We start from the raw sequence: 27,391 nt of genomic DNA on the forward strand, positions 1-27,391 counted from the left end.
ACCTTGTTTTTCAACACCCACTGTTCTAGAGCTGATGGCTGCTCAAAAATATCTACTGACATATTTCAATTATCACATCCTACATCTGGGAAACAAAACCAAAACAAAACAAGCACAAAAACCACAAAAATACCAAAAAACAAACAAACAAAAATACAAACAAAATCTTCTTTCCAGATAAGTGCAAAAAATCACTGTATCTGTTAAAAACAAAAAGCAAAACCAAGCCTAAAGTATGTGAAGCTATTATTTTTAACCAGAAAGAAAATTTCTTTCTGTACAATGAGTATAGTGACTCTTTCAGGAGCTGGCCATTTTTCTGCCTCTTTTGGACAAGAGTTAGACAGCACAGTTCCAAAGAGCTAGGAAGCTGGGCAGCCTGAGAAAAAAAGCTTTCCCACTTTCTCATCCCTCATTTGGAGCTGGTCTAGATGATCTTTAAAGCTCTCATCCAACCCAAACCATTCTCTGATATATCCATGACCTTGGTTCATCAGGGAAGAGGCAGACAGGAAGCATTGGTTTCCTACCAGTCTGCCCACCAATCACTCAAATGTCTGGGTTGGCTGAGGTCTGGTAGGAAACAACCCTTGGTTGTGGCTAATGTAACCAAACAACCCTGATGACCAACCACTGTGTTTGAACCTATATGACCCTAGTAACACAGCTTTTATTCAGTTTGTCAGTCCCCAGGAGTTTCAAGGATAGTCCCAGAAACTGAGACCCAGGTTATGTCCACTTTGGGAAAACTTTGGTTGAAGTTGTCTAACTAGCATCTCCTGGCAGCTATGGGGCAGAGAACTGAGACAGAGTTCAGCTCTTAATTGCTTCAACTATAGCAGTGTAGAGGGACTACTGGGCTACTGAGGTTTGGTGGCAGAACTATAGGGATTTATCTCTTGAGCTGACCCACCCTTTGGGAAGGAATCAGAGGAAGGGATGTGTGGTCATGTCAGCAGAGATCATGTCTAGGAGACCCAGCTGAAGCAGGTAATGGACACAAGCAAATGCATTACCCTCCACACTAAGTCACCTGAGCTTCTGATCACTTTGCTTGTCCCTATTGAGGAGAAAGCTCCCTCTGCAAAAATTCAGTAACCCAATGGACTGAGGTCTGGATCCTGCCTTCTCTCAACCTTTCTCTCACAAAAATAACACTTGTGCTCAGCTCTGAGTCCAGTCCTTAGTCTGGAATTTAAATATATCTTTAATAAACAGAATTGAATTTTATATGACTGGTAGAAAAATACCTCCAGTAATTAAATACAGAGAAAGAAATTCTGATCTCTGTTTTACTTGGGCTTTTTGCTTCTTTAATGTCTCCTTTCCTTTACCAGGAAGAATTAAGGGAGACACAATGATATGAGAACCATACCCTGAAACAAAAATAATAGTAAGGAGAAATCACTTTTAAAGTTTAGCTGAGTTTTGAGCTTATGAATCTGAAATCTGCCAAGGAGGGGCTAGGCAGACCAGCAATCAGCCATCAGACACACAGTTTTCTAAACAATTTCAGAGTCAGTTGCTAGCTTTCTCAAAGCTTAGTCAATTCAAGCTGAGATTCTTGACATTTTTGCTGCACAGGTGGTTTTATTCAGAGTGAGCTTATGTACAGCTGCACTTTGCTGCAGTCTTCAATGGAAACAGTGATCAGAATTGCAAGAAATGGGGTGGTCAAAACCTTAAAACCTCTGGCAGACTGAGGATTGGAGTTACAAAATTTAAGCATTTTCAGTGAATCAAGTGCATTTTAGTTTTAGCTGATGAAAAAGTTATTTTCAGCCTTAATACATCTTTTCATTTGGTTTGGTTTTTTGTTTGTTTGTTTTTGTTTTGTTTTGTTTTAAAATCAGTGATAGATTCACAGCAGGGTGGCAGCCACAGACCTGGAAGCAGAACTTAGGTGCTTCACACAGTGGGCTTTAGTTTAAGATGCAGAAAACTGAGGCATATCTGGGGTTTCGATCCAAGGAAGAGTCACCAGACTGCAGATGTGTTCTGACCACAGCCTGGTTTCATATATTGTAAAACACAGAAGAGGAAAGACAAGTTCTGCATCTGGGCTTGCACTTTGATGAATGCCACTGTGCATCTGATGAGCCTGGTTATTTCTGATTTGCAGGCTGTATCCCCTGCCTACTCCTACCAAAGAGCTCTTTCCCCTTTTCCCTTCCTACTCTGCTTCTCTCTCAGCCTTGCACATTGCCATGTGTTGTCACTTTCCTCCTCTTTTTTCCCCAGACTTTTTTACATACCTTGCTTTCAATAAGGGCTCACTTACTTGGCCCCTCTTATCCTCCACACAGCACAGGAACCCTTGCTCAGAGTGCAAGAAAAATCCATGCTAGGAGTCTCATTTGGAGAATACCTCCAGTTTCACATAGAAACCAAGAGACATGGGTGAGTTGGTTTGGAGGGGGAGAAGATATCAAGACTCTCAAAGTCTTGAGAGAGTTCACTTCTGGGATGCAGCCACAACATTCACTTCCATGTAAAAAGTAGGAAGTTTCCTTGTATGTGCTAGAGCAGATCTATATGAGAAATCCTGACCAAAAACCATATTGCAGTTTAGTGGCTGAAATGCTGCTCTAGGAAATGGAAAGCCTGTCTCAAGCAAAGCAAAGACCCTTCTCATGTACTGCCACTGTTACCACTGAATTAGTAAGCACTCATTTCCTACTACAGGTATTTCCTATGCTGAAATAAAAACATGTCAGTTTGAAAACACTGAAATTAATCTTTTTGGCTTTGAATTATTTTTCTTCCTTTTCTTTGGGGTAGAATTACATAAACCTGCAGTTTTGTGGATGAATAACTACCACTTGAAATGTTTTGATTCTAAGGAGGCTTTGCCATTGCACAAGGAACCAGGTGGTACTTTCTTGTGAAAGGAAAAAATGTTTGGCAGGTCTTCTCTCTCCATCCCCCCTTCATGGTCCTAGGATACTGAATCTGACTTTAGAAGTAACTGGAAAAATTTGTGCAAGGTGGTGTATGTCTTGAGGCTAGGGAGCCCACAAAGCCTTTTGCAAAGCAGATCCCCCTCCATGTCTGTTTCCTCAAGGCAGCAGGAGCTGGAGGCACATTCAGGTCACCCCCAACATTGATGCAGATCAACCTTAGAATATTACTGGAGAAGTAATGAATAACTTTTCAACATAACTTTAAAAATAAACCCAAAACCAACAGAAAAACCCAACAAGAAGAACCTTAAACCTTTTATTACTAAAGTAGTTGAAAATGCCTCACGCAAAAATCATGGCACTGTCTCTCAGGAGAACACAGTCAAAGTGCACATTCTTACCAGAGGCAAGACCCAAAAATACTCATTGAATGCTTGAGATGGCTCCAGGGAAGTTTGCAAGATGAACTCCTGACACTACTGACACCAGTAAAAAGGTGACTGTAGTCTTACAGAGGGTGAGAACATCACCCAAAGAAAACTGACCTATAAAACCCTACAGCATTGTTCATAACCATTCTAAAAGCATGACCAGTCTTCAGAGTGATGCTTTCTGAGCACCTAATTCCTTTCTGAGGAAACTTTAATGTCATCAAATGAGTCCCATTAAATTGATTACTTTCTACTAGTACTACTACTACTACTACTACTGGTAATAATAATAACATTTATTAAATAACTTTCATTATGTTATGTTAGAATATTTTACAGTAACATGCATTGATGCTTTAGTCACCACATAATAATCCAGGAATGTGAAATTTTCTATTTCTTCACTAAGCTTTTGTTGTTCTGAAAGCTCCTTTGTCCAGCTTTAGAAAGAAAAGGTTCTTTAAAAATTATAGTGTATAAAACTTGTAAAATTTGAATTATTTGTAGCCTTAAGGATCAAAAAGTGGGAAAAAGCTCTATTTCTAACCTGCTGGTTTTGAACTGAAAAAAAGTATAGCTGTTAAAAAAATAACAACGTAGGAAGCAAACCAAACCTCATTAGTTTTTAGGAGGTCTGATTTAGTATTTTTTGCATGCTTTGAGGTTGTGAGACTGAAACTTCTTCCTGTTTACCTCTGGGCTCATGGTGAGAAGCGAGTTTGGCAGCTGACAAGATTGGCAGTTGATTCAGTTTTTGGGTGTGAAAGTGAGAGGAGCTGAGGCAAGAAGAACTTGAGACTCTGTCCTGCAACCACATTTAATGTAAAACTTCCAAATGTAAAACAAAACCAACAGAAACATTATATAACTTCTCTAAATGAAGCTATATAATGAACAGACCTACCTTGAAGAATCACCCAAATGTTTTGGCCTCCATTCAAAACCAGCAAATAAACATCTGTTTACACTGAGGATCCGGAGGATCCCTGCTATTTTTCTAGTAGGCTGTGCAAGGATGAACATCAGGTGTAGATCACACAGTCCTCCAAGCCTCACAGGAGCATGGCTCAGGAGCAGGAATAATCCCTGAGAAGTCAATGAAAAAAAATTAACTTTAAGAAAATAAGATTTTTATTTTTTGTTTTATAAAATCTTGATAGCATTAAAATGATACAAGCATATACATATATGTATATATATGTGTGTGTGTGTGTGTGTGTATCTATCTATATATATATATGAAAAAGAACTCATCCTTGGGTGTTAAAGCTCCCAAAATAAGAACATTACACAGGCCTGTTTCCATGCACGTCCTGTATTCAAGAGTGCCTTTAATGACTGGATCTCCACTCCAGGCAGGAAAGCCATCCTAGCCACCCTCCATGCAGTAATCCAGAATATTGGCCCAGGCAGTGGAAGAAACTTCAGTCTGGATGGGCTTAGGCTCCATATTCCCACTTCTTGGGATGGTCCCCTAAGCACACAGCTGGGATATGTTCCCTTTCCAATGCTTTTGGTGAAACTTCACTCTGATGAAAGGAACCCAAGACTTGATTGACCAGGTCTTGTAAGCAGTAATAATTTTTAAAGAAGTCTCTTTCTGAAATTCACTATCCAAAAGAGCTGGACAATGCTGAGCTCTGGTCCTTATCACTAAAGTTGTTGATGTAATTCATACAAAGCCTCTCCTGTGGAAAGCTATGTGGGGCACGGGCTCACTGACATGTCAAATGCCACTGTGTCAACTTGGCTCTGCTGAGAAGAATGGACTCAGTCTTGACCTATTCTAGCTGCTATGGACTTTTCACAGACTTTATGCCCAAACCATGGATTTAAGTCTTCTCAAAGAGAAGACTAACTTCAAGCCAAGACATGTAGCTGGTGCTTGAACTATGAACTATACAAGTGCATGTTTGGAATATTTCTATTCTCTCCTCCTCTACCAGCATTCCAAATGCAGAGACTGACACTTCTCTCCCCAGTGAGGCTTTTAAAATAAAGCACACACATGCCTAAGCAAAGAGACTTCAAGGCTGTGGAAAGGACATGTGTGCACATATGTCTAGAATTTGTTTTCTAAACCATAAAAATCTGAGAAGAATACAGTTCTGTGTCCAATGTTGCAGTCTGGATTGCTGGAAGTGTTTTCTTTCTCATTCAGCAGTTTTGAGGTGGGAAATCCTCTTTGGGGTTCTGATCTTTTCCAAATCCACTCCTGGGGTTCCCCTCTGTACCTGGACACAGGGAGCTTGGGAGTCACCTTAGGTTCATTACAGAGATGCCCGCTCCTCAAAGACATCTTCTGCTCCCACTCATGCTTTTGCGTGAAACTGGCCTCTACCAGCTTTCAGGCTAATGGTTTTATATGGTGCTCAGGCTCAGAGATGCCATGCCTTCCAGTCAAAGGGGTAAATTCATCCAAGGGGACTAGGAAGAAAGTTTTTTATGCACAGGGGATCTAACTCCAGATGCTCCAGAATGCCTGGCTTTCACCTAGGGGCCTGCTGTGCATAAAAATATCATAGACTGTATGTGCATCATAATGCTGTCTGGACTGCAATGGCTTCTGCTCCTTTATATATATACATATATATTTTCTTTTTTTTTTTTTTTTGTTGCTCTGTTGTGCACCACAGTACTGAAGTCTGGTTGAGACTCTTCTCTAGGCCTCTTCTAAAATGAGTTTTAGGTGCTGAAGCCACTGCTTAGTCATTTCTACACTTCATCATGTAAGCTTCACTCAACAGTAAAATATACTTGGTCACAGTTGCACAGAAGACACTGCAAATTCTTTCTTCCATGGAAATGATCAGAGTCCTCTGGCCACCTGCTTATTCTCAGTGTGGAACAGAAATCCTGCATAGAACTTGGCATTATTCATCACACTGCTCTGGAAGGGTCTGATGAATTTTTTTAACCATACTTGGAAAAGTGAAGACATTTTACAAGTGAGGAAGGAGTTAATCATTGCAAGATACGCGGTCGGTCGTTTCCTGAGCCCTCTGGTTGGATAGTACAAACTTTCAACTATTTCTAATTCTTCTCTGCCACTTAAGAGGCTTTCAGGTTCACTGTACATTCCAGACCAGGTAAGGAGTACAGCTTTTCAATTCTTTATTGTTTATTCAAAACTGTTTGTCAGTGGAATCAGACTCAGTCAAGACTGATTTGTTCTCCCTCCTGTTATTTACGTCTGAAGGGAGAACAAAGTTCATTGCAACCCAAGTAGTACATGTGTGTGTTTGTGCCAGATGATTGTGAGCGATAGAAATAAAGAAAGAGCTCCATGGGTTAATAGTGGAGCAATGATAATGAAGAAAAATATGTTACACCTAGTCAGAAGTCAGAATTGTTACAGCAAATATTGCATATAAAAGAGAAAGAAAATTTACCACCAGTTTTAAGGGGTCCATTCTGCACAAACCACTATCAGAATAATAGGTTCTCAAGGTGTACAGTTTGCTGTAGTAAGGAGAGTAGTAAAAATCATAACGTGTCTTCAAAATTATTTTTAAAAGGAATAAGGAGATTTTTGTATTTTAAGAGGAAAAAAAAAAAAACACTAGATAATTTTGACCAGGTTTATTTGTAAATCTGGACCTGATACCTCTTTTTAGCAAGTGCAGAGTCACATATTGTTGTCATCCTGAGACTGCTCCTGAGGTTTGCAGCAACCAAGCATGCACAGGTGAGTGTGGAACCATATCATGAACTGATACAATTTCATCAGGAGCTTTTGATGCATAAAAACTGAACGCAGACAGACAGGCACTAGAAGGAAGTCTCGTAACACAGTGCAGTCTTGCATACAGCACTTGTGTCTTAATAGACAGGGAGAGAGAATTTTTGTGTTGAGAGCTTTTTGAATAGTTCAGAAAAAAAGCATAAAATAGCCATTTTTAATGTATTAATGTGCTGTCAGCAGGTTACCTTGCAGAAAGCAAAATTGTACATGCCCCAGGGATCCCTGGTTGAAGTAAGACAACAGAGAGTCAGGTTTTTAGCATTTGCTTTTTTTTGTTTGTTTTTGAGTCTTTGAATGTAACTAGTTTTACTGTTTGGGCATTGGCTCTTGGACTGTGCTCAGTTTTTGGTAAAAACACTTTCTGGATTTTATACATAGTGGTCAGAAGAATCTATATAGGGTTTTCAAAAGCATTCATTTGATGCAGAGATGTAAGTCCTATTAAGGCTTGGGTTTCATTCCTAAATCACCCCCACCCCACTTGTGAGGTTTCTATTACAGTAACACTTGGATTTCTGCAATGGATTTCACTCTTGAAAGACTCTATGAGCCACAGAAGTTTGGTCACTGTCATCTATAGATGGAGAACTCAGATGAATCCCATTTAAGGCCAGACTTGTGCCCTGTTTTCACAGCCCCCCAGCACAGGTCATCCAATAAAGCATGCAAGATCTTCCCTTGCAAAGAGTTGGAAGTCAGTTTGGGCATGGTCATAGAGCATGCCACCATTCTGCTAGAGAAGAGGGTACAAAACAGGTAGAAGCACTTGCATCAGCTTAGTCTTCTCAGTTTGAGTACTGATGCTAAGGAATTTGCTATTCCTTACGGCTTCCTATGTCCTTATCTGCTAAATATTCACAGCCTGTGCTACAGCTTGCAAGATAAAAGCAGTTTGAGGTGTGCCTACTCATCCTGTCATCACATTTCCCAGTTACTGCATAGGCACAGCTCAAGGGAAAGTACTCAGCAGCTTTGTGAGGGAAGAGCAAACTGAACCCAGGACTCCCTGATGCCAGCCAGCAGCTTACCCACGGCTTATGCCTTCAGTTTTTAGCATCCCTTCAGGTAGGTTTACTGAAAGTCTATTCATCTTCTGTCTTTGAGGGTGCATTTGGGTTCAACTCAGATGCACCTGCCTGTGAAGACAATTTTGCCCCCAGTGATTACTCTAAGTGCAGCAGAGGTCAGCTTAGGTGACAAAGTATTTGCTCAGTGCTCTGTTTCAGCACTAGTATCTTCGTATGGGAAAAGTGTGTACTCTGTGGCTCTTTTTTTTTTTTTTTTTCTGTTATTTGGTGAAATGTGTGTGGTGTTTGTGTTTGTTCAGGGTTGGTTTTTAGCGGGTTTTTTTTGTGTGTGTATGGTTGGACTCAGTGATCTCAGAGGTCCTTTCCAATCATGCTTATTCTGGGTTTCTGTGGTTCTGTACGTTGTATGTAGCAGCATAATAGGATGGAAAAGAAACAAACTTGAGAAAAGCCATTCCTTGTATGGTAAGTGCGGTCTCCCCCAGTTACTCCTATAATATGGTCAAGTGCCAAGAGATGAGAAAACCAGCAACCCACAACTCAGCCTCAGGAAGTTGTCCTGTGGTGGACTCTCTTAGTCCTGCTCACAAAAGAAGACACACCAAGGTTATTTCTCAGTACTTTTAAATGATGTGGTGATGTTTTGCACCCGTATTGCCACTTCACAATTCTACTGCATATATGCGTTGTTTCCAGATAAAAAGTTGTTTTAAAGCAGAAGTCCAGGGGGATTCACCACTGACAGCTAATGTTTGCAGAGCCTCCAAATGGACAGAAGGTCACTTTTCATACCAGGCATATTTATCAACACTACTCCCATGTTTTTCACAGCATGCAAAATGAGCTTGAAAATGTAGCTCACCTCTGAAAAATGACTTTATGGAAATGGAAGTGCTTGGCCCTTGACTACTGCCTTGAAAATTCCTGGATGAAATGAGCTCATTTTATAAGTAAATGCCTTTGGGATGGTTGTTTGTGCTTGTTTTCTCTTACTGTACATTCTCAAATGCAAAGGTCAAACTGGTGATCCTCCTGGGTTTACTATTTATATGCGGGAAGTCTGAGAGGGTCTTAGCCTGAGAGTTAAGGTCGTAATTTTAAAATAGGTTTTAAATGTGTGATATAATCTAATTTTTGTCTAAATTAGGTGCTAATCAATGAGAAATATCCCACACGGTTAACTTTCTACATCTTTTGAATCTGGTAATGTCAGTTTGATCTGTCCAGTTTTCTCACACTTTTGATAGGAAGACTTCTGTCCTTACCAAAATTTTCCATTCTTAGTGTTGAGCAATATTCAGAGGAACAGAGAAAGAGAGAGATCTGTACATGCTTCATGCAACATCTCAGGTTTTTTAAATCCTGGATTTTGGCTGTCATTGATATCATGGCAAAGATTTGGCCTTTTTGTGCACAGACTCATGAGAGCCCGAGTTGTTTAGGCTGATGCAAAGCATCTACAGGATTTCTCATCAAGAGCTGAACGGTTTTGTCACTTCTTCACTCTGCTACATGGGAAATTTAGGCTCATAGCTGGTGAATTGAAAATTATTTTACCCTGACATCCTCACAGCTCTACCAGCTGCTGATTTGGACTTTTGTTGTTATTTAAACAACAGCAATTACAAACCCGTACGATGAGCGTGAAGCATGTGGGGTTACTTACTACCAGATAATGCTGCAAATGATTCAGATCTGCTAAAAAGTAAAGAGGAAAAATATTCAGTCACCAAAAAGTATGTCCTCTTTTATCTTCATATGTGGTTATTATGCATTTTTAGTAATCCTGCACAGGTACATTTTACAGCTAGTGAACTGTGTTTTAAAGCTATGAAAAGCACTGTTATCAGTGCTTGACACTGATAGGCATTATCTTTAGATGTGCTTCTTTTATTTTTTATAATTATTCTAAAAGAATTTTCTTTGGTCCTTTCTGCAGCTTGTGCTTATGGACAAAATCTAATCTGCTACAGAACGGAAATATCAGTAGTGACCATGGCAAAAGATATTCCTTAGGGAGCTGCCTGTAAGTCTGATCAACATGTAAGATGAAAAGTTTTGCCTTTTTTTTTTGGCAGGATGTTACACGCAGAGCTCAGCTGCATGAGGCAATTGCTGAGGCTATAGGGGAATATTCAGCAACACAAGTCTCTGCTTTGAGAAGGTGAGTAAGCACAAGGAAAAGAATCATCTTGTAAATACTTTTTCTATTATTTTTTTTTATTTACTTTCTGCCTCAAAAATATGATCAGTCTTTGAGCCTCTCTAAATCATGTCTGATTTAAATCGTGTTCTCCCAGGATCCTGAGTGCACTGACTGGGCAGTGTTTCTGAGCTACAATGGTTCAGCAGCTGAAGGCTGGGGGAATAAACCTTTCACATTTTTATTATTTCATCTGCATTCATGCAATACATTCATGTATTGCAGAGATAAAAGGATAAGCAGGAACAGAAATATTGAAAAAAATGGGGGGGGGAACTTAAAAAATAAGAAAAGGAAAGCTGGTAGTACAAAATCAAGGTAGATAAGGACAGGGGTTGGTGTTTGGACAGAGATTAAGGGAAGAAAGACAGAATTGGGGTACATGCTAAGGGGATTGTAGAGGGAAGCAAATGCGTGATCCTATCAGCTCGTTTTCTTAAAGGCTGAAGAAAAAAATGGAATATCCAGGTCTCATTAACCTAAAAAAAAATCTTCAGGTCTGAGCAGGTTTGTCTGCACCCTCTAGTGGTCTAGCCAGAAAATACGTTTTTACCTACCTAATTTTGTGCTACATCCGCTTGATAGGAACTGTCATACTGTGGTCTTTAGCTTATCTGGCACATAGAATGATAGAATCATTAAGCTTGGAAAAGATCTTAAAGATCGTAGATTGCAACCTTAATCTGTAATAACAACTGTTCTCAGCCTCTGAAATATGATGTCTGCATGGGGCATGGTCTTTGGTCTATGATAACTCTTGAACTAAACAAGATGGTTGTGTGAGTCCCAGAGTTGCTTGAGGGAGGGAGACAAAACTGAATAAGAGCTGCAACAGCCCAAGAAAGTTCATTTCATGTCCTGAGCCTTGATTTTGATAGCATTTAATTTAGAAATACTAGATCACCCTCTGCGTAGTAACAGATCTCTTTTAGGTGTAGACTGTGATACAGCCCTCAGTCATCTAAGAGTAAACATTACAGAAGAATACTTCAGGAGGAAAAAAAAATCAACCAACAGCCCATTCAGAGGGAGACTGTTGCCTTGGTCAGCCATGATCTGCTTGCTGCTAGCTGAAACATGCTGAAACATAGCCTTGTGATTTTGGTGACTGAGTGATGTTCTGGGACATTCTGCCACTGATTCTGCCTGAAAGTCTGAGAAAAAGGCATCTACATAAGAAAGAGATACATGGGAAACGCCTGAAATGGAGCTGGGGTAGAACTTCAAAGCTTCAGCTTGAAGTGGGGACAATTCTTATACAGCCTCTGCCTACTGCAGAATTATACCCTCCTAGCTGCTTCTCAAAACACAAGATTGTATTGTTTAAGATAGCATTACTTAATATACCTAGGAGCAAGGGAAAACTGACATCCACATGCAATTATAGAGCAATTGGACTTTGTCAGGACTCAGAGAGCTGACCTAGTGCCATTAAGGAGCATGCTTAAAGCACATTGGAGAGACTGGGTTTCTCCTTTAGAAATACAAGTGCTTTGTTTTCAAACATAGTCAATGAAGAAGAAATAGTGTTAGTTCCTCCTCTTCTACGAGAAAGAGCAGGCACATTCAACACTGTCTTTGGGAAGTGTTTAAAGCTTTATCCACCTCCTTCCTTGCTATCTAACTAATATGCTTGTTACCACAGTCTGGGCTGATTTCGCACCTGGACAGCTCATGCTGGAAAAGCAAGCAGTGGCCACTGGACGAAAATGGAGCAGTGCCTGAAGTATCATTCAGCTAGAAGGCAAAATTCCTAATCTCTATTCTTGTCTTCAATGACACTATTTCATATTAAGTAATTACTGGCTAACTCCCAAGGCCAATCTAAAGAGTAGAGACCAGGCCATGTCCACCCTCTTAGAGGTGACTGCTCCTGTCATTAGGCTAGAGAATCTCTTTGCCCTCCTGTGTGGCGTTTTCAACTTTTCCCGAGCTGTATCTGAATTTTTATTGTGAATTTTTATATGAAATATGTGAACCACCCAGCAGCTTTGTGGTCAAAACAATCTCCTGCTCAGATAATAAGCCTTATAGCCAGACATGGAAGGCAACTAGGGGCATCTATTTCCTGACCCTAACCACTCCTTTATCATTCAGGCAGGGAAGGAAAGTGTTTCTGTCCTATCAACCAAAAGATTGTAGCAAGTCCCCAAAAAGGAAAGGCAAAAGGGACTCTTCATAAAAGGAAAATTCACAGAGAGGTTCAAGGCTCAGGTTTCTCAATTTTCCTGTGAGAAAGAGTATGTTCTGTGAGACTCCCTAAGACTTTTTCCAGGTTTTCATGTTTCCAAGACTCATCCACAGTACCTGCCAGATGACTTAGATACATAGCAGGTGAAGAGTTCCTGGGGATCCCTTTGCTGTACAGGGAATACCAGCATGTGGAAATGTTATTCCTATGCCAGTCAGCAGTAGGAGAGCAGAGAAAGATAAATTGCACTGTAGAAATATTGGCTGCTTTTGTTGTGTCTACTCATCTGGATGTTCTAATTTGTCACTGGGACTAGAGTAGTCAAGAGTGAAAGGAAAAATAGGTGGTCAGAAATACTGTTGCCTATGTGTGGGGGCATCTGAGGATTTGACTTCCTTACCCTTGAAATAAAAAAAAAATAGTACTGCAACTTGCAATTGCCAAAAAAGTCATGGTTCAGAGTAACTTGCTACAGGAGTCACTGCTCTTCTCCCACCTGTCTCAGCAAAGAAAAAGCTCTCACCTTCCATATATCATCAGTGGAAACTTTTCTAGCATATCTGAAAAAAATAAATTAATAAGTAGGGGCTTGTTCACAAAGGACTGGACAGAAATTCATAGTGTGCCAGGCATTAGAAACAAAGTCACTCTTCTGTATCAAAGATCTTTTTGTGTCCAGCTGTGGCTGGACTCTTGTGTAGACGCAAGAGAGATGAATGCAAAATGCTCTCACTTCATGTTGCCTTCAACACAAAATAAATGTATTCACTGGGTCTTGGCCCATTCATAAACTAGGTCTGTTGTATTGAGTCAAGCAGGATTTGGTGTAGGATTTGCAGACTGGCTTTTGCAACCACATGAAATACTCTGCTGTTTATTTTGAGCTGCATCTTTATTGCTTTGATCCCAGGGTGAAAAAAGGGTGGGTGAGAGGCATTTTGAGCAGTGAGCATGAGCTCATGGGGACACTGCCAAAAGGGAGGAGAACACCAACAGGCTTTACAGTGGTTCTGTGGTCAGTAGAAAATACTAACCTATGGCCTGTCTACAGTTCTCTGACTTATGGTGGATTACTATATAGTGAAGATTGGCATTACTGGCATTGCATATGTTTATAACCTTCTCCTGAGTTACTATGGCCATAACACTGTTTACAGGAACAGGATTTATTGACTGGCTCAGAAAGCATCGTCTGGCCCAACATCTTGCTGCAAGTGATCCCTACTGTGGTCCACAAAGTTCTGGCCTTCGCCTTCCATTTCTGCAGCCCAGTGCTGTTGTACCCTTTTACTTTTTTCTGGGAAGAAGAAACATCAAAGCCTTCCCTGAAATAGTCTGTGCTTTCTGTGTCAACACTAAGGCTTTCCTCTTCCGGAGGAGAAATATGCTGTAGAGACTATCTGTCTCATGAGTGTTTTTTCCTTTTTCAAGATCTAATCTGAAGCTTTATTTTCTTGATGTGTAGCCATCAAAGGCAGTGAAGATAGATAACTCACTGTGATGCTGGTAAATAAAAATGTCACAGAAATATGCTATCTTACTGCTTCATGCACAAGTGTCAAATGTGGTTATATAGAAGAAGAAAGTTAAGCTTGCAGCAAGTGAACTACTAAATATCTCTGAAGATCAAGATGAAATATTTCAAATTTTTCTTTTTTTTTACTTATATTACTTTTAGTCACATTTATTTCACTTATGAGATAAATTAACCTTAAATTATCCCTAGACTAAGTGTCCATGACCACTCACACAAGTAAAACATGGTGACAAAAATTTTATCAATGCCCTACATACAGACAGTTGAAAATAAGCACTTTTTTGAACACACATCTGCAAGACACAGTGACTGTAATATTATAACCATTTTTTCTATATTAGCTCTACATAGATTAACTGTAACTGTTGCTGAATCATTACTGTCAATGATGAAAAAGAGTGTTTCCCCAGTATAGAGACAGACAAACATAATACATTTTTTTAAAAGCCAGAATAACATTCTTATCATGTATAAATAATTATAGAATATATAAATGGTCTTTGCAAATCAGTTTGTGTATGTCTTTTGGACACTGCCAGCAGTCCAGCTGGCCTTAGTGGCTAACTCTAAGGTAAATTTGGATTTTCTCTCTTTTATATACTTTTGATCTAATAGATCTCGTGAGAAATGGTGGGGTCTCAGACATTATGCCACCCTACACTGGACAAGTTTGGAAACCAACCTCTCTTCTCATTAGAATTAGTCCCTTCACTTCATGTTTCAGTCTCGATGGGTGAGAAACCTACTGGGGTTTTTTGGGTTAAAAGTGGAGAATTTCCATTTCTGCAGTTCCCATTATAGTTTCCACTAGTTCTGAATGTCCCTATGCCCCAGGAAAAACAAAACAAACAAAAACAAACAAACAAAAAAACCCCCAAACATCTAGTTTGGGGTTCTTCTATGTTGTTGATACACTGTTTAAAATGTTATCAAGTCTTTTTTAACTTTTTGTATGCTTAAATGCAGATTGTTTCAACCACTACTTCCTTATTTCTCCTCCCTTCCTCTTAACTCTTTAATATACGATCTCTTAGATCTTCTTGCTTTTCTCCTTTGTTTGCAGTCTATGAATAGGTTGATTCATGCTTCTTCCCAACCAACTGGCAGTATGGAAGCCATGCAAATTTTCAGGTAGCTTCTGATCAGAAAAGCAAGACAGGGTTGGAGAGGTGACAACGGTTTAGTAGGAATTGGTTCTATTGGGCTTTACCATCAAGAATCTTATGGTCTTTCCACTCATCCTTCTAATAGTGCTTTTTTTGATGAGCCTACATCACACACTGCATGGGAATTATCTGTATTGCTTGTCATCAACCACCACACAATACTAAAAATGACCTGATACCTGCTGCTTTCCTCAAAGCTTGTCCTTCACAATGATGTCTCTGCATACCCACTGGTACGAATTAGTTGTAAAAGCAACGACAGGATGTTGCAAGAGATAACTGAAGCCTCGTGCTGGGGTGAGGAGATGTGTGTAAACTACTCTGTGTGTATATGTCCCAAGAGCCTAGTTCTGTTAAAAAACATTTAGTCTCTGCTCTAAGGCCAACCTTCAACACATTGTAACTCCATAAAGCCATCTTTCGTTTTTCTGGAAATGCTTTTATCTGGTATTAAAGGAGAAGAAAGAGCTTCCTAGGTACCTCTCTGTGTGGTAGAAAGTGTAGTAATTGTAGTAAATAAGTGTAGTCACTCTAAGTATAGGATCTTTATACCATCCTTCTGGCAAGGCAGGATTAGGAAGGATACACAAAGGACCTCAGCAAGAGAGAGAGTGCAAGTAGGAACCTTTGACCCAAGGCTTGTCATCCTTTTCTAAGCAACCCAGAAAATCAGGGATGTTCATACAACAAGAATCAGTGCTACTTCATTCCTTCCCTGTCAGGATGGAGTGCTTGACCTGGTGGTTTGAGATGATGACACCATACCCATCTGCCAAACCCACCCTCTTTCACCTCCGTAAATTCCTTATATCCAGACTACTCTGGAAGAATCCAAAAAGCAGAGTTGAGCCAGGTAGTTTTTCTCTGCTGAGTGCTTTTCCTAGTCTGTTGTGACAGAGTATATCAAGAGGGTATCAGTTCTCTAGAGGGTTGGCAAGGGAAAAATTAAACTGTCTGTGGACATACCATCATCTGGGAGGACTGGATAGCTGATTGAGTGTCAGGATGAAACACCTGCCAGAATTTTTGACCTAGATTTACCACTGGGACTGGCACAAAAGCAGAAAAGGCACTTGACTTCCACTGAGTATTGCAATAGAGAGTGCAGGAAATCCATCCGGGGGGGAACTGTGCTCACCAATGGACCATTTAGTTGCAGAAGCCAAGGAGATTCTTCTTCAAAGGGGGCATAGTCCCAGAAGAAAGATGAAGGCAAGTGTCAATTAATGGCTCATATGGTATGTGTAACATCATATGCCTGATCTCCTTGTTGGCATTCACCCCAACCTCACACTAGAGGAGAAAAGATTTTTTCACAGGTCAAATTTCCAATATCTGGCTATAATGGTAGCACTGAAAAAAAGGGTTTTGGAGCCTAAATACTCTCTTGTTGTCGCTTTAACTGACTGTGGTCTTGAACTGCTCTGCCTTTGCTAAGGGTGCCCGATATCAAAACTATGAAGCCCAGTCACTAAGCACTTAGAGGAACATACATCCTAATACCCAGATCAGACTGAAACCCTGAAATGACCCAGGGTTGTGGACTGGTGAAAGACTGTTCCTTGTGCTGTATTATTTTGAAGACCCACTCTATCATAGTCACTGCACGCATTGGAGACTGCAGAACAGATCCTGCATAGAGTGCAATCAGAAGAAAAGGGGCAATTCCATGTGCCCTTTAATCCTGTGAATGCTTAGAAAACATCTCACTGATTGGATCCAGCCATTCTTGCAGAAATGAATTAACCACTACGTTAAAGTTATTTATGTACAACTTCTCTTTTCTCTTCCACTTGAATTTGTTCCAGTTTCCATCATGCAACTAGGACATAAAATCCATGGGTGAGAAAAAAAAGCCTGTAGTATTTTGTTGAGTACCTGATAGAAGGCTTCCAAACTGCAGTTTCTATTTCAATGTAATTTACATGTTTTATATGAAGTGACAAATAGAAAATTGTATTGCTTGGTGGGAGGTGTAGATTCAAATCTCACCACTCTGAAGAAATGAAGAAATGAATTCGAATCTCCCACATCCCCATTGAGTGATATTTGAGAAATGTGAACAGTACCATTGTTGCTGGTTTGGATCCTTCTTTGTTTTGTGAGGTAAGACTGATGCAAGCATCTTACTCCAGCAGAAATTTCAGTCTTAATGCCAATCGTAGCGAGAGGTCTTAAAACCCTCAGCCAACTGACAGAAGCTGCAGTTTTCTTAGGGATAGAGGTGTTTCCTGTTGTTTAGCTTGCTTGCCACTCTGTCAGGTTTTCTGGATCTCATTCTAAAATATCGAATTGTAAGCTGACAAGGCATGGAAAATCTCAGCAGGGCCCACGGAGACTTCTGGGGAGGCAGATGTCTCTGCTTATATTTCTACAAGACAGGATGGAGGAGGCATGGATGGTGGGTGCTACAGGATCTCTGTGAATTTGCTTCTCTAGGCATTTTGTTGCTTTCCTATGTCTCTGCCTTTTTTTGCTTTCTGTTTTGTTTGGGTTTTTTTTTTTTCTGATTGAGCAAAACTAACCACAATCTGTTTTTACACCCAGTTTCTCAAGAAACACTTTTAACTGTTTTTTAGCTGAACTGTGGTTTTCTTGATCTTGACTAGTAACAAGAACACAACATCAGAAATCCAGTGTAACATATCACACCCTGACTTTTGTCATATGAGTTATTCAGTCATTTGAGAACCAGAAAATCCTACTGCACCTACTGTACACTTTGTGGAGATTTTCCCTCTAGAGTATTACTGTATTATTATAATCTGGGCTAAAGAAAAACACTACCTGTAAAGAAAGACTTTTCTATAAAGATATTTGGTTTGGCATGTATTAGGTATCACAATGTAAGGTAGAATGAAGTGCTCAATTTTGAAAAAAAATAAATGATCACAGCTTTGACAAGTGCATTCCCTTGAATATGGCTTGAACTAAGCATTCGAAACGATGGCACAAAAATGCCTCATTCATTAAGAGCTGGTCTAGATGATCTCTAGAGGTCCCTTCCAACTCTGAGAATACTGTGATTCAAGAGCATTCTGTCATAACTTTTGAATTGTTTTATCTATCTTAGTGTGTTGTTTCAAGAAACAACTGAAAGTTTTACAAAGATTATAGCAGAAAAGCTCTCGATGTCTTGTCTGGGAAAAGCAGTTATAAATCATGAGAACAAGACTACTTCATGTTAACTAATTGTATTAATACTTTCTGGAAAAAATGGATACAGAACACAGTTAACTTCTTAAGGTATTCTTGAAAAGAATCGAAAACCTTCTCAGTGAATGGGTAGTGTATTACAGCAACAGTTTTCTTCTTAGAGTAAGAATGCAAGTATGGTTTTTACAGATTGCTTTTTCAGTTAAATAAAAGCAGTTGGCAATTTCAAAAGCCCTTGGTTCTCCCTATAACACTTAAAGAATTTACAAAACAAGACACTAATATTGCTTCTACCCTCATCAGAGAAGCAACTGAACAGTGCAAATATATTAGCGTTATTAAAAAAAAATAAATAAGAATACCAAAGTGACTTTAAAAGACATTGAGCAAGTGAAAGAGAGGGCACTGGAACTGAAAAACAATGTGACTGTCATCCTCAAGGACACACCTACAGTCTTCTCAACTCACAGAAGAGTCCTTCTTCTTAATAATCTATCTTGCTGTTGTAATGAGGCCTTTTTTCACAAAAAGGTACAGAGAAGTCATGAACAATTTTGTTTCCTTACTGGTGTGGCTTTCTGCAGGAGTGATAATGAGGAAGCCTGCGTGGATGTTGTCCTCAGCCTCCAACATCTCAGCACTTCAGAAGTGCTTAGGCAGTGACAGAGCCCTGTTTTTACACAGACATCTTCAATAAGGTGAATCCTTACTCAAATCTAGAAAGTGTTTTTATTATCATGCTGTTGCAGAAAGGTCACTGACATACTGATCTCCTGGTCAAGGCATCATTGCTGCTTTTTCATTGACAGTTTTGCCAGCAGGAGACAACTTTTCTTTTTTTTTTTTTTTCCAGTAAGGTGCATGTAAACAAGCCAAAAATGCCACTGTTAAGGACTGATTCCACAAAAATATTTCAAATTCTTATTCCTTTTGTGGACTTCAGCCAAAATTATCATCTTCCCCATGTATTTTGTTGCCAGTACTTTTAGAAACAAGAAAAAAAGGGCAGCAACTATGAGGGAAGCAAAAGCTTGACCTTTAAATGTAAATAGCAAGTTTTCACTCTTGGCTTCTGCCAGAGTATGAATTTGAGTATAGCAAGTAAGAACAAAGCAAGAATGAGCTACGATACTATTACTGAAGACTGCAAAAGTTATTATTTCATTTATAATTTAAATACAAGTGGCAATGGCAAGGAGTTGGCATGTGGTGTGACCTAAATATAGGAGACATATAAACACATGTTGAGCCTTAAAAGTAGTCTGTCTTGTGATTAGTGTGACCATTTCAAAATATTTCCTGTTGTGATAGTATAAGCTCTAAAAAGAAAGGATGGGGTTTAGCTGGTGAATTGCTAAATGTCTTCTCATTCTACTAGTCTTGGAAAAAAAAATGCCATGAGAGTGGCAGGAAAGGTATGAACTGAGGAATTTTTTTTTTTTTGTGCATGTATAATTTTTTGAGAGAACTGAAAGAGGAAGCTAAATTAAGCAGCTAGATCTAACTTATACAAAATTTTTTCCACATCATGTGATAAAATGTCATTTATCACCGCATTATTATATTTGAAATCTGAAAAGATAGAGCACTGTGGCTCTAATTATCTGGATAGTTGGTGATAGAAGGAGCCATAACAATTTATTTTGCTGTTCCAGACTTTTTTAATGAAAATGAAATGCACAGCCTTTACTTAAACACAGTCCTCAAGAAAAAGCAGATTTGTTCTAAAGCTTAAAATTCTGCTTTTCTTCCTCTTTCCTCTCTGCCTATGTGTATGACAATGGGGCAGAGCAAGGGACAGGGAAACACACACAGGAAAAGAAGCCATACGAAAGATGCTCTCCTGGAATTTACATTGCCTTCATGTTTTTATGAAAGATCTTGCTCAGATGTTAAAGGTACTTGGACTTGTATCCTTCAGTAACCTGAATGAGTTTCAAAACCTTATTTTTTCTCATCATTTGCTTGCCAAACCACATTAAACCTTCTGTGGGCTGCAATGCTGCCCATCACAAGCATCAGCGACTCCACCTCACACACCCCACTGGGCCCCTCCACTGTCTCGTTGATGCTGATGGAGATGCAGGATGGACACCACAGGCACCTGCAGAATCCATGTCCTGGCCCCAGGTGACTTCAGCAGGGCCTGAGGAGGGTGTAGGCTTGGCAGGTCGGTGGGAAATCCCTGAGATGGTGGCCCTGAACTTCCCATGAGCAAGTGAAAGCCATGAGTCCCAAAACAGAGATGGGAACTAGGTAGTAGCAACAAGTAAATGAGCTCTGCTATTCTCAGAAGGAGAAGTGAGAAAACAGTTAGTTGCTGATCCTCCTTCTTCACAGAGGACAGGAGAGTGGGTTGTGTTTTCAGAAGTGGTGTTCCATCTCTATTCCCAGGAAGCTGAAGGTTTCCTCGGGATTTCAGAAAAAAATGTTGGCTGCTGTGAGGGCTGTGATCCTGTTACAGCCACTTCTGAAGGCATCAAATGCCTTCCAGTGAAGGAGCTCCCAGTGGTAATTCTCCTTCGAGATCTGTGGCACTACAACAGAGTGAAAAAAGGAACCAAAACCTTTTGATAGGGAAGTCCTCACAAGAGCATAGTTTTCAAGCTTGCTGTTTTCTACCAAGCCTCATTTCTCATTAGATATTTCCATGTGGTATGCACTTCTTTGGAATCAACAAGTTGTATTTTTACATTATATCAGTTCTAATAGATTAATGAGCTCCAGGGAAAACGCTGGTCACTGGATTTTGCTTCTCTGCCCCATTAGCTCACAAGGCTCACTGGTAAAGATTTGGTTTGTTCTAGCTACCTTCTTCCCACCAGTTCTTTGTCATGGTTCAGCATCTGGCTCAGGCTAGGTCCATTGAGAATAGGCAGGCTGCTCTCCATCATCCTGCTGAGGAAGGCTGAGCACCTGGACAGAGGCTGTCCCTGGCCAGATGGCCTCCATGGCAGAGGAAAACCAGTTAATGTGGTTATTAATACCAATCAACACACAGAATACTAACTCAGGGCCCTCAGTCAGAGCAACATCTCTTCTGGGGACAGGAGGAGGCATTTTTAAGAGGGCAAAGGTTTCTTCAATATTAGGCGCTTTTTTACTGTTTCTCCAACACCTAATTCTGCAGCCATTTAGAAAGTGGACAGGAACAGCAGTAGGCTCCACTCTGCTGGGCTTTGCAGCCAGCAAGCACTGCTTGTGTCAATGTCTCAGAGCAACTGATGGGGCAATCCGGTTTATATACCCCAGCCAAGTACTTTAAGGATAAAAAAGAAAAGGAAAAAGAAAAAGAAAAAGAAAAGGAAAGCAAAGAAAAAGAAAAAGAAAAAGAAAAGAAAAAGAAAAAGAAAAAGAAAAGAAAAAGAAAAGAAAAGAAAAAGAAAAAGAAAAAGAAAAAGAAAAAGAAAAAGAAAAGGAAAAAGAAAAAGAAAGAGAAAAAGAAAAAGAAAAAGAAAAAGAAAAAGAAAAAGAAAAAGAAAAAGAAAAAGAAAAAGAAAAAGAAAAAGAAAAAGAAAAAGAAAAGAAAAAGAAAAAAAAAGAAAAAGAAAAAGAAAAAGAAAAAGAAAAAGAAAAAGAAAAAGAAAAAGAAAAAGAAAAAAAAAAAGAAAAAGAAAAAGAAAAGGAAAAAGAAAAGAAAAAGAAAAAGAAAAAGAAAAAGAAAAAAGAAAAAGAAAGAAAAAGAAAAGAAAGAAGTGCTGTCTCCTTAGCCTATCCACTAGAGACAGGTACAACCTTCATCCCATGGAAATTCTTTCTCCTTTATTGATGGCAGATGAATTATTTACTGGATGTGACACAAAGCATCCTGTAACACAACAGTGCTGATCCTCCAGTGACGTGGGCTCTTTTGGCAAGGCTGTATCAGCATGTGCCCTGGTGATACCATTTTTATCAGTTACATCTGCTATCAGACTTTTCAGATGCCTAATTGGGTCAGGTTCCCAGATGAAAACCAGGGCAATCAGCCTCAGCATTTTTACACTTTTTATATATCTGTAGAGATAAAAGTATCTGTTTGCTGTGTTTTTTTGTTTGCTTCTGGCTGACTGCTTTACGTGACCTGCTTCATATACATCACACATAGAAACTGTTTGTCCAGTTCCTTCCTGGTCTTTATTAATAACTTTTCCTGTCCTCTTTTCTAAGAATACAGAGAATTTAATAACATTCCCACCCCTAAGTATGTGTCATCCTGACGTATATGATTTTCTGTGCCAGCTGGCTTTTTCTAAAAAAAAACTATAGCTTTTAGTAACAGAAGCCTTGCCCCGCTTTGCTTTAGATCAGATAATATCTTCCTGAATATGCACCACCTGCACCAAACATTTCCTTTTTTTTCTTAGCACATTATATTTTTCCTATGCATCTATTCTCAGTTACACAAAATATACAAAGGAATCCAATAATATTTCAGAGCACTTGACTTAAAGATCTCTACAAGTCCTAACAAATAAAGTTTTCCCTCCAAAGATCTTCTACTGCTCTTGTTATTACATCTTATCCTACTGTTATTCAAAAATATCTTAGAGTATGTCTTTACATATCCCATGAGTTTTGCAGCCTTCATTTCCAACAGGCAGTTTTCACACAAACTGAAATATCTATAAAGTCCACAACCAGCACCTCTCAAGGGCTAGTATTTCTCTTTTTTTAATCAGGTGATATCTTCATTTCTGCCACACAAGGACCTCCCATCTGTGTGAGTTTTCTTTCCAGCTTGACATTCCTCTGCATCCCTCTGGCCATTCATCTCTAAAAGGGAAGGGTTAATTGAACATGGTGGGACTGCTCCTTGACAGCAAGTTTCTTTAGCACATATCTTTTCCACCAGATTATTGCACTATTATTGTGTTAATATATATATATAATATATGTAAATATATATCTTATGAGAGCAGGAGGAGTTTATTTTCCTTTTCTTTTAAAAATACTTGAGTGAAGGGAAGTGTTTGGTTTGTCCTTTTCAAGTGCCACAGGGTAAGAATATTTCATTTTTCTTTCCCACATTTGAATTTGCATCACAAATTCTTCTCTGTTCTGTAGATTCCTTTTGGAAGCTCATTCCAACCAGAGGTCCACTTCTCACTCTGACACAGCCATGTATCTCACCGGGGGTTAGACCTCAGCCTCAACTCCATCTCAGCTAAATATCAAGAGTTTAGTTCACACCAGGAGATGATTAATGAAGAGCAATTAAATACCTGTCACAGTTTGTGCCACCTCACTGCAGACAGAGTCACATGAGACCATGTGTATATAGCTACCTTTGGAATCACCTAAACCTTGTATTTAAAATACATGGATTTGTTTTGTGAAAAAAACTTTCGAAGTTCTCCAGTCTAGGGGTTAAACTGAGCTGATTTTAACAACTAATGCAGTTCTGTGTATTGTTTTTTGTCACTGCATTTCACAGACTTAGTATATGTTTCCTGGTGGTTGCATTTGAGGTGTCACCTTTAAGAAAATTGTCTCTAAGACTCCTGAGCTTTGCAGCCCACATTTTTCTCTAGGGTGCTTTGGAACTAATGACACTCAAACGTACAGTATTAGTCTCTATGATTATACAGGATAATAGCATACAAGGTGTATAATAGCTTATAAGGTAGTTGATATCATGCACATGTATATGTACACACACACATCATATGTATGATCAATCAGTAGCACAGACTAAAACAGCATCACATTTAAAAAAAGAGAAATTCTAGTACCTGGGATATCAGTTATGATGTTCATATGTACTTGAATTTGTGGTACAAGTGAAAAAAATATTTATGGTATACATACAGAATTATAGAATCACAGAATCTTAGGGCTTGAAAGGGACCGCTGGAGATCATCTAGTCCACCACCCCTGCCAAAGCAGGATCACCTAGGGCAGGCCACACAGGAAGGCATCCAGGAGGGCTTTGAAAGTCTCCAGAGGAGACTGCACAACCTCTCTGGGCAGCCTGTGCTAGTGCTCTGTCACTCTCACAGTAAAGAAGTTTCTCATGTTGAGGTGGAACATCCTGTGTGCTAGCTTAAACCCAATATTCCTTGCCCTTTTACTGAGCACCACTAGAAATATGTAGGTTATGTTTAGTACGTATTTAATATATAGTGTTATAGCGATATATACATTTATATATTATATTTTTATATATATAGTGATTTTGCCATAATTATATCTCATAAATGATTTATAACTTGGATAATTATGAAAATATACCTGTGGTTATGATGACTTCCCACCTCACCTTTTCTTTGCTGGTGTACCCTGTTCTGAGGCTTTGCCTGCATCAGAATGATATTCAGCCTGCCCTCACTTCATGCCAACGTGTGCTGCTTCCATGTGATCACCAGTTAAAATACCCTGGCTGTGTTTGTAAGCCTTAAGCACAGTGGGCAAGCAACAGCTCATGGGAGAGACAAAGCACAGCATAAGGTGGTAGAACAGTATGTCCTATATAAATACACTTATATAAATACACCTGCTCATATAGCAAGCTGGAGCTCTTATGCAAAACTTGACCCCAGAGGGGTAAGTAACCTTGGTCTATAGGAGGGAGATCAAATGCATAGAGTGGCTGATGAGACAGGGATCATTCACACCTTTGCTTACAGTGCAAGCCTGCATTTTCTTGCCCATACACTAAAACCCAGCAGAACACAGGCACACAAAGTAGAAGAGATTGTGAGATACAAACAGTTTACAAATGGAATACCCAGAATTAGCTTTATTGGATTGAAGCTAAGTGCCAAGGTCATAAAAATTATAGATAAGGCAATAAACTTTAGCTCACAGATAAATAAATAACAACTTTTCAAAGCACAGAATCTTCACTTTCGTTAATTTTTTTTCAAGATGGCAAGACTCCAGTAAGGATTTGTGGATCAGTGGTGACCCAGATTTCTCATTTTGATACCCAAGTAAAGCCAATAACAAGCTGTTGCAAAGTATTGTCTGTTGGTAAGAGCAGAGACCAGATCCCTTAATAAAAGAGCTGCAGAACACATTTAGGTGCCATTCATATGGTAATATATCAACATATATCTTGACTATAATTACGGTACTTAAATAATTCTCAGTGTAGGAAAAGTGTGATAAACAGGGATAGCATCCAATTTTTGTCTTACTTATGCAGTACATAAGTACTTACTTACTTACTTTAAATTACTGGAATGCAGTGGGGATTTGAGGAGAAGACCAAAGCCCACAAATGAGGACACTTGCAGCCTGGTGCAGCTGAAGAGTTGAACTTTGACCAACTGTCTCACCTGCACTCGAGGACTTTCAGAAGAATGAAATGACAGCAGATGTGGTTTTAGGGTGCTATTCCTGTTGTATCTCTTTGTATGAGTGGGATAGCTCACGTAGTCATAAAGAAACTGAGCGAGAGGTGAAACATTTGTTAGAAATCTTCTTTTATTCCCATTTTGTAATCTCCATATCTTGTATGCTATAGCAGTCATAACTCTAACTGGTATCAAACTGCCAAACTGAAGAAAAGTCAGGAAAAAAGTGTTAAGTAGTAATTCAGGGGAAAAACAGTAACTATGTTGGTTCTTCCTTTTTCCAGTGTATGCATGCATGACTCTGCTTTTAAAACCAGATCCTACAGTCCATCTGCTCCTGTAGTTAGCTTTTTCTGAGGATCCTGTTACCTGTGCACTGTGTCTTTGGGTTTATCTTCTCAGCACTGTTCAGGCACGTACAAGTTCATACTGTGCCAGCTGCAAGCAGCACAACTGCAGTTACTGATGCTCAACATAAGCTGTGAGCTTTTGCAGAGAAACCAACTTTCAGTTCTTTCAGCATGTGAATGACAGAGTTTGCATGAGCTGGGACAGGGTGAGTGGCTCTTACCCAGAAAAAAACTCTGAGGTGCTGTGCACACACTGAGCTGCCTCAGACCACTTGAATACAAGAGCTGCAGGATAAATGTATCCTGGTCATGTCATCTGGACTCTGTAGCAGTACTACAGGTGTCCTAATTTGCTCCTCTCAAGATAGATGTAGGCAATACATTTCTGTCCTAGAGACAAATGCCCTGATCATGATATAACCATATTTAAAAGGCAGATTCAGCCAGGGTGCCCCATGAGTGTTGCTTGAATGCTATTGACTGCTGATGAATATTGAAAAAATGAAGAAAGTTTCTCAAGCAGAGAATCACAAACCACTCGTAAGACCTGATCAACTGAACATCACTTAGGAAAAAAATGAAGTGATACATAGCTCATTACAATTCAGAGTTTGCATTCTGTGCTAATAAGCAGTAAGACAAACTGCAAAAGAGTTTTGACAGTGTAAGATTTCTCATGAAGACCACCCGAGGCAAGACCCAACCACTGCTCCCTTCAGGCAAGGCTGGGAAGCGTTGTCCAAAATGTTAGGAAATGAGGAGAGAATCCACAGCTTTGGCTTGTAGGCATCCCTGTCCACTGGCCCCTTGTCAGCCCAGGCACACCTCTCTTGCTGAAACACATGGCCACCTGTTTTCAGCAGGTATTGGCAGGGGGCTCAGGGGAATGAGAGTGGACACAGCATCAGTTCTGGCCATACAAAAGGTCTTCAAGCTGCCTTTTTTTTTTTTTTTTTTTTTTTTTTTTTAATAGCACAGTTTTCCTGTAAGAGGCACAGTCTGACAGTAAGCACGATTCATTTCCTTCTGTACCTCTAGCTCTTCTTTCCCTTTCAGGACCAGAGAACCTCATGTTCAAGAAAGCCACCAAGTGCATGTCAGTTAAGCTCCTACAGGGCCCCCAGTCTCAAGCATTTTTCAGCCAAGACCATTTTCACTAGTGCTGGTGTGAAAATCACTTCTATCTGATGTGTGACTAAGGAGAACACCCAGTCTGCCAAGAGTTCACTTCTGGAACATTGCAGAAGGCATCTGAGGAGAGAGCAGAGGAGTTGGTCCTGTGGGTGAGCTGTCAATAAAGGCTGAATGAGATGTGCTGAGCAACTACAGCAGCAAGGCCAACATAAGACCAAAACAACTTTTATTCTGAGTTGCATCTGTGGCATCTGTGCTACAGATTC

At 39.7% G+C, this 27,391-nt stretch overlaps 1 protein-coding gene across 1 annotated transcript in view; it reads left to right on the top strand.

Moving 5' to 3' along the window:
- Positions 1-6,382: 6,382 nt before the first annotated feature.
- The window catches only part of P2RY8 (P2Y receptor family member 8), a 30,106-nt gene continuing 9,097 nt past the window's right edge, over positions 6,383-27,391 (top strand). Inside the window, exons 1-2 of the mRNA XM_030462383.1 lie at positions 6,383-6,423; positions 10,047-10,133. The gene's annotated coding sequence lies outside the window, so the exon portion shown is untranslated. The remainder of the gene's footprint in view (positions 6,424-10,046; positions 10,134-27,391) is intronic.

The sequence above is a fragment of the Calypte anna genome, chromosome 1 (assembly GCF_003957555.1).
Source record: "Calypte anna isolate BGI_N300 chromosome 1, bCalAnn1_v1.p, whole genome shotgun sequence".
Taxonomy (NCBI): domain Eukaryota; kingdom Metazoa; phylum Chordata; class Aves; order Apodiformes; family Trochilidae; genus Calypte; species Calypte anna.